Here is an 8,789-nt window from a genome sequence, read left to right on the forward strand (position 1 = left end):
TACTTGAACCTTGTCACTTAGAAGATTCTCACCCATATTTACATTAATTCACTTTAATTATTTTAATTTCCTAAGTTTTAACTTAGGCACCATTAAAAATAATTAATTATTTAAATAACATGCACTCCAGGGGGATTTATCCAAATGATTTCCGGGCCTTGGAAATCTCATGTGTTTTAGCCCTTCCACAAAATTTTGGAACTAGAGCACATCTAATGCTACCCAAAAATCAACACTCCCTCTTAGCGAGGAATGTGCTCTAAGAATACTTCCCAACATAAGTATCACACTGATCCACAACATCGGTCCTTTGCATTGTTGATGCTTGGCCTTCTGCCCTTCATCCACTGCACTGCTGCAATCTGTACTGTTGCCCATGACACTGCCACTATCACTGTTGCATCTATACTGCAACTCCCTCTCAATATGTTGCATCATGTTTCCCGTAGCACTACCATTGCTAACTGTTGCACTGCAACTCAGCTGTTGAGAAGTAAGCAACTGAAAAGCCACCCAAAGCCTGACATGCTGGTCATTTTGGATGCCCCTTGACATTGAATCTACCTCTGCTTCTAATCTGTGTTGACCCTTTGATGCTACTGCGTTGTTGTTGTGTCTGCTCTGTGCCTTCCGCACTGCTGCAACACTCCACTACGATGCTTCAGACTTTGGCGCTCTAGCTCTGCCACTGTTGCTCCATCATCCCTTGCACCAACTGACTCCCGTCATTCTTCTACTATCATTAAGGGCTCTCGTAGACGTATGTGATCCATGAGTTTAGGCATCTCAAGGATCCTACCCCTTTGGTAATCCTCCCGACTATAGCTCAATATCGCCCCACCTCTTGTCTAGAGGTGCATGAACACTCATGGCGCAATCCTCATCGTCCTCCTTGTCAGCTTTTGTTAGAGCAACCTTTGAGTCAGACTTCTCTTCTTTGCCCTTCTTTTGAGGACACTGTGTGGCGAAATGACCCATTTCTCCACATCTGAGGCATCTGACTTTGGATATGTCCTTTTTCTTCCTCTTCTGTTGCCCTTGCTGTCCCACTAATGCAAGAGATGCATCCTCCTCTTCCTCCTTCTTGACTTTGATCCCTTTGTTTTTGCTTCACACTTTGGTCAACCATTTGATCTCTTCCTGTCAAAGAGCTTCCCACATCTCCTCCCAACTGGGGAGAGAAGCCCTGCCTAAGATGATCTGGAAAAAGGTTTCTCAGTGTTCAGTGACTGCATTCAGGGCAGTCCTGACCATCAATTCAGGATCTGGTGTAGCCCCTACGGAATTTCGCTGGTCACAGATTGTTTGCAACCTGAGAAGGAAGGGATTGATTTCTTCTCCCTTCTGCATCTGAAACTGTCTCAGCTGACTTTCAAGCAACATCTTCCGATGAATGGAAGTTCCCTCGTACAAAGTGGTTAAGGCCTCCCACATTTCCCTTGTTGTGTCTTTCTCAACAATATGTGGTATCACATGATCTTTGAACCCATCCAAGATCTTGCACTTTGCTTTAGCTTGAACCTCTTTGTTCTTCTTGAGAGGATAGACATCAATTGAAACAACAACTGTCTTCAAGGCATAATCCTTGATGCATTTTTTGTCCAAAACTACCAGGATCCTTGCCTTCCAGATTACAAAGTTTGATGCTCCATCCAACCTGTCTTGATCCCTCAATCCGTTAACTGCCATCTCTGCTCAAATGAATGTCGAACTGGTTCTCTTCTCCCTCTTTCACTGCTGCCCCAACAAAACTTGGATCTGGATTTCTTTGGTGCTAGAAATCCTCTAAGGAAAAAGCTCCTTTTGAATTTCGATTTCCTTCATGGAAATCCTTCTACCAACCACTGTCGAACCACCCCTCTCTGATCTCTCTTTGCTGCTGCTCAGCACTAGATCTAGATTTCCTGGCAATAAATATTCTAAGGAACTGATTCCATCTGATTTTCTTTTGGCCCACTAGCTATTGTTCTGCATCAACATAATTAGCACCCCACTAGCAACTCCAGATGAAGTTTGCGTTGCACCTCTAGCCTCGACAACCAGAAAAATGAGACTCAACAGTCTCTGCGCTAGCCCAGTAACCACTATGCTACCCTCTGCAACAACAACATCGCTCAAACAGGCTAACACAGGCTCTACATGAGCCTCCATTAGTGACTACGTCACCCCTCCTATGCTCTCTTGGCATGAAACTATGTTGTCTCTCGGAATAACTATCTTCACGCACAGATTTTCCTCTATCCTTTCATTGACCGCTTCAGTTCTCCTTGATCTGCAATCGCTTTGTACCATGTGAAAATTTCTGAATCTAATAAATAAAAAATCCTACTGCAGTAAGCTGATTTGCATTACCTACTTGTGTTCTTCATTTTAACAAGTTATTTTTAAAATTATTCAGAAAATATTAATTCAAATACACTGCAACCTACACCAATATACAGATCAAGTACTGAAAAATAAATGAGACAACCACACAAAGGACACACTTATTTTTGGACTAAACGTCATTGGAAAAACCTAATGCGGGAAAACCGGTGCAACAAATATGAGGGTTTTATTATTAAGCAGATTTCTGAATACAACTAGGGTGCCAAACCTGGCTCACCCAATAGAGAATAAACCTGGCATAAGTACCTCTATCAGGAGACAGATATTTTGGCAAATCCAGTAACTGGATGAACAAACCCCACAGGTGATTGTGTTGTCCCCAGTGCTGTGCAGCGATGGTTTCTCCCAGCACTGCACTGGAACTGTGTCACCTCCTCTAGGAGCTGCAATACCCTCCTAGTGAGCTTTCTCAGCTTAGAAATCAATCCGCTGAACTGATGCCCGGACTGCTTGACAGAAACCCCAACGTTGCCTCTACGTGACTGCGTTAGCCTCTCTAGCTTTTGCGTCACCCTCCTGGGGCTGCGCTGTCTGTCCCTACTGCTACAATACCTCTCTATTATGTATTCTCAGCCTTGGACGAAAGTCCTACTGCCGAATTGCCCCTCTCTGCACTAGAAGCTTATGCCAAAATTCTCAGCAAACCACGCCCCAGAATTTCGATCTAGCTCAAGTGTTGCTCTGTGTGTATGTGTTCTCCAGCTGGCCCCAAGCCTTCCTTTATACTTTTCCTGTTGAGAAATCAACAATCGTGATCTAATATCTAATCAACAACTAAGATTAAATTAGACTTGATCCTCATCACTTAGAAGCTTCTCACCCATATTTATATTAATTCACTTTAATTATTTTAATTTCCTAAGTTTTAACTTTGGCACCATTAAAAATAATTAATTATTTAAATAACATGCACTTTGGGTGGAATTTCTCCAAACGATATCTGGGTCTTTGAGATCTCATGGGTTCTAGCCCCTCCACAAAATTTCGGAGCTAGAGCACATTCGATGCTACTCAAAAATCAATAGTAGAGAGGCGGAGTTATAGGACTAGAAAATTACTCAAACTCTTTTTGGGCTTCTAGTGATTCCGATGATTCTCTATGGTTGTGAAATGTGGGCCAACAATACATCCAATATGCAATGGAAACAAATTGAGAAAATTCAGAAGCGTTTGATTACAAACAATTTCAAAATTAAAGTGCAGTTCCTTATGCTATCTTGTTAAGTGAAACAGGGGCTGCTCCTATTGGGTGATTTAATTGCGAGTTAAATCCCTGTCATTAATTGTCAACCTAGGGTTCGTAGAACTGACGAGGTATATTTGTATTATATGTACTAGATGGCTATTTATCAGAATAGATTAATCTAATGTAATTAAAACTAATTACAAAACAAATTAAATCAATATAATCCAAACCAAACCAAACATAAAAAAATTGAAATCACACTTGCATAAAGGAAATCACATTTGCTTGAAAATGAAATCACACTTGCATAATTGAAATCACACCACACTTGCATAAACGAAATCACACTTGAAGAATTGAAATCACACTCGCTGAAAGGAAATCACACTCACACCTATTGAAATGAAATCATACTTGCTGAAAGGAAAAGCACACTTACATAAAATGAAAGCACACTTTCTCAAAATAAATGAAATAAAAAAACTACACTTTGTTACCAATATGCACAAAGGTGTGAAAATTGTGGTTGATGGGGGGCCTCCATTCCACAGCAAGCACACTAAACAAACTATCACATCTTGGATATCAAAGTAGCAGTATGTATTTCATAAAATGAGCTACAAGATATTACAAGAATTCTCTATCCTCACTTTACAAATTACATCTTGGATGGAATTTGGAACCTCCAACTAACAACTAACACCTATTCAGTAACTAGTTAACAACCCTTTGTATGAAGAGTGCACTCCTATTTATACAAAAATTGAGGATAACTATTCAATAAATATAGATCCTTAGATCTCTCCTAAATCCACTTTTATTTCTTGTGGTTACAATCAATCTCCTAAAAATATAAGATACAAATCCTCTCAAAATTCTTTCATCCATGATTCTTCTCCTTTGAATGTGCATAGCTAATGATCCAATCTTCTATAATTATTCCACAAATCTTCATGAGTTGGAATTTGAAATTCGAATTTGTGGTTGGATGGCCAAATAGGAGCCTTTTAGAATCTCCAAGTAGGCCTAAAATATCACAAAACTCATAATATTTTTAGATATATATGAAAACATGTTAATTTCCTAATATTTAATTACAAATTCACTTAAAATACTTAAAACCAATGGCTTGGAAAATAATAATAATAAACCCATATGATTATGAAAATGGTTACTATATGTAGGGTTATGGAGTTACAGGATGAGGGTAAAATGATGGAAATGAAGGTGAAAGTGGGTAACATTTTGATTCATTTAATCATAAGTTTATTTGCTTGAAACATTTTGCTTATATATGAGCTTTGGCTTTGTATTGATTATCTTTTAACTTTGCATAATCATATGATTTGACAATTTTATTATTTTTGCAAAGTGTACTTTGAAATACATTTGATTGCAACATATATTTTTATGGTTGGTTCTTGTGTGACAACCAAAATTTTATGAATATTGGTTCTTGTGTAACAATACTTTTGTCATTTTTTTGTTGCATCAAATACTTGAAAACATTGAGAATTCTTTTTTAAGTCCCATAGTGACTGTCAACCATTTAATGTGTTCATCAATTGATCATTGCAAAATATATAAACTTTTTGAATCAAAATGCAATAATAGTTGATTTGGCAAAAATATGTTGGTTAGGATGAAACAAAATGTGACATGTGGCATGAGATATGAATATCCCTTCCCCCCAACTTAATGTGTTTTCGGTTTTCTTGCAAATGAGAAAGGGAATATGAATGTGGTGAGGGATTTTCCAAAATCACAATTTTAGCATTTAAGGAATTACTTGATTAAAAATTAGAAAATTGCATACCTTCACCTACCTAAAATGTGGACAAGCTATGTATATCGAAGAGTGTGGTTGCTGCTGCTGGATCATGGAATATGAAGTAAAAATAATCTGATTTGCTTCTTCTTTCCCTTGGTTGTCTGAATTGAGGATGAGATTGGAATCTTTATTGCTATGGCTATTGAATTGAGTCATGCTGCAAATCGCTGAAATCATGTAGTCTTAATTCGTTCCCACTCAGTGGCATAATTCTTATCTATGTGAATAGATGTGTCGATGTCAAACATAGAAATAAATTGTTGGATTACTAGCCATTAATGAATGCCATTAACCAACACGAGACTACTCACCATTGATGTCAATGAGAGTCAAGATGCCTAAGTACATCTTACTAGGTACAAATGGATGTGCCGAAGTCGAGTCACCAAAAAGATCCGACAAATAGGGGACATTGATGTAGTCCCACTGTTTATTGGCGAGAGAGCTTGCCATTAAGGCATGCAAGCCTCAAGGTACTTGAAAGATCTCTATTTTTTATCCCAGATGATGTGTTGGAGCCGATGGGTCAAAACTTGTTAGAAGGGAGGCCTTAATGAATCCTCCATCATCTAACGCGAATATGAAATAATAATTTGAAAGAATATAGATGGAAAAATTGCATTGAAGCAAGGTTTATTTGATAGAAAGGAAAAAGAAAATGGTGTGACTCAGCTTTGTAAGGGAGCTGAATGACTTTATTTTTGGGTTAAGGGTGAGTGAAAATGAGGTAGGAAAATATGAAGATTGCAAAGGGAAATTAGTTTTTGGTAGTAGGGAGATGGACAGTTATGGATCGACTGTAGGCTTAAAATGTGTAGCAATGGTAAAATTGGTATGTGTTTAGTAACAGTGGTGTAGTGGATCTGATTTTACATTGAATGATCATGCTCTTCTAAAAGAAAGTTGGTCTTTAAAAAGGTACTTGTGCATATAGTTTCATCTTCCTTCATCGTCCTAGAACCTGCAAAAACTTAGCAATTTTTCTGCAATAAAATGTAAGATTATCAAAAGAGGTGATTAGGCCCTCTTCATTTGATATATACACAAAAAAAACTTAGAAATAGTACTTAAGAAAACAAATTCAAAGATGAAAAATTAAATGCACTTTTACCTAATCAGTACCATTGATCACCTGTTATTGATTTGCTAGTGAATTCATTGTGTTTCTAACCAATTTTGAGCTTGAGACCTCTTCTCCACACACTTAATGCTTCATCAATAGACCATAAACCAAATTTTCATAAGCTACTGAATTGTGTCGATTCTGCAGCTACCAAAAACACGGATCGTTGCATTGCCTTGTCACTTTACAACTTGCATTTAGACTCAGATGGTGGTTTTTCAATTATTGCAGTTGGGTTTTTAATGTTTGTAGGTTTTTATGAAAGTCTAAGTCCATAACTGTGTTTGTTCTTTTTCTCTAGTACTCCACCCTTGCCCATGATCTCGTGGACCAAGAAAATGCTCAAAATTCAAAATTATTGCATTAGATTGAAACCAATGGCAAAGCATAGATATCATCGCCCTAAATCCAACGCAATTCATTTCACTGAAATCTGACTTCAGATGCTTCCGGAATCGTGTTCTGTTCGTTTTAGGAAACAACTAAAAAAATGAATTTTGAATTTGCAGGAATGCCCAGTCAGCAGTTTGTACGTTGACTGGGTCATGATGTGGAAAGTTTGACTAGACCTTCATTAGGCAATGGATGATTGACAAATGGCACTGTTTTACTGGTTAACATGTGGCTGCTTTTTATTGGTTAATAGTTTTATTGTGGAGGGTCAATGAGCGAGTGCCACATGGACCAACCATTGGTTGCCACGTGGCCTCCTTGTAATGGACAAAATTTTGTTTAGGGTCAAACAACCCTCCATGGGAATCGAAACCACGACCTCCAACCTACTAACAAAGTGCTTTACCAACTCAACTACCATATTACTTGTTAAATATAGGTCCCAAATATGTATTTAAACTTTAATACGCTTGCCACATTGGGGAAGGGGTTGGGCTAAGGCCTAGCCCACGGTCCTCCAGCGCCATAGACCTTAGCCTGACCCACAGTCCCATGAAAACCGCATATGACCATGGCTTAAAGGATAAAGGGCGCGACAAATGAATTGGGATTAGCCCCTAATTTTCGGCACCCAACGTAGTCGTATGGCGCCACGTGACCGTAGAATTCAGATCTAGGGGCTCAATGCAGATTTTAACTGCCCTACAAATTTGATCGCGTATCGGGACTATAGGCCAAGTTTGCGTGTAGTTTCCGCGTTCCGGGCTCACAGGGAAATTTAGTTCGAATTGTAGGATTATTAACAACATAATTGGGCAAAAACTTGAAACAATGATATTTTACTCAAATTTTGGCCAAATGAGGTGCAAAAAGAGTCAAAATAGGGGTTTTTGACAGTGCTAGATCCATTGGAGACATTATTTTTGCTATTTGAGCTTTGTAAAAGCCTGTAATTATACTTTTGATTATGAATTTAGATCTCCTATCAAATTTTTATTGCAAAATTTTAAAACTAACTTGGTTCAATTTTCTTTTTTGATCTTCCAGGTCGCAGAGAGTGCATACTCAACAATATTAAAACTTTTTATTCATTTAGAATCTAAAATTAAAAAGACAAGGTGAAAGGATTTGATCTCTAACTTCCAATTGTGGCTCTTAAAACTCTATTTTTCTCATTCTTCTAAAATATTCCTTCTCTTTATACATCTTCCTGTAATTGATTAGTGAGTTGGGTGGCTCTTACTGCACCACCAATAAATAAAATTGCAAATAAAATGAAATATAACTTTAAAACTTCTAAAAAAAACACACACATCACCAAACTTGGTTTTTATTCATTGATTCTATCCTACTCTACTAGAAATAGAAAATTTATTTCAAGTGTATGTATATTTCCAGTGTAACCATGTGCGTAACAAGAGTAAAAAAGATATTCATGCTTAGTTATGAAAAATATGCATTAAAATACATCAAAGCATGAAAAAGCAGTTGTTTTGATAATACAATCAAGAAGTAAGGAAGAATGAAAAAGTGATGTGACTTGATCCTTGATTGGAACCATCTTTCAATAAGGCCATGATATTACTAATTCCTTTCTTGGTTTAGATCACATTGAATATCCCCATTTATTATGCATTCCTCAATCTTAGATTCTACTCGTTTTTCCCCATCAAAAGTATTGCATGATTCTTTAGTCTCTTCAACAGATTGACAAGAGGAATCAAAAGACACTTGAAGATCTTCTTGTGGAGGTGGAGAGATAGACAAGTTTTTGCATGTAGTTAAAATACTCTTCCTATGAGGCAGATATCCCAGTTGTTGCTAAGATTCGAGAAAGTTCTTGGAAGAACATTCTTCAAATTCTTAAT

Source organism: Pinus tabuliformis, chromosome 6 (assembly GCF_031772625.1).
Source record: "Pinus tabuliformis cultivar Carrire ecotype Pingquan chromosome 6, CPIR1, whole genome shotgun sequence".
NCBI lineage: Eukaryota > Viridiplantae > Streptophyta > Pinopsida > Pinales > Pinaceae > Pinus > Pinus tabuliformis.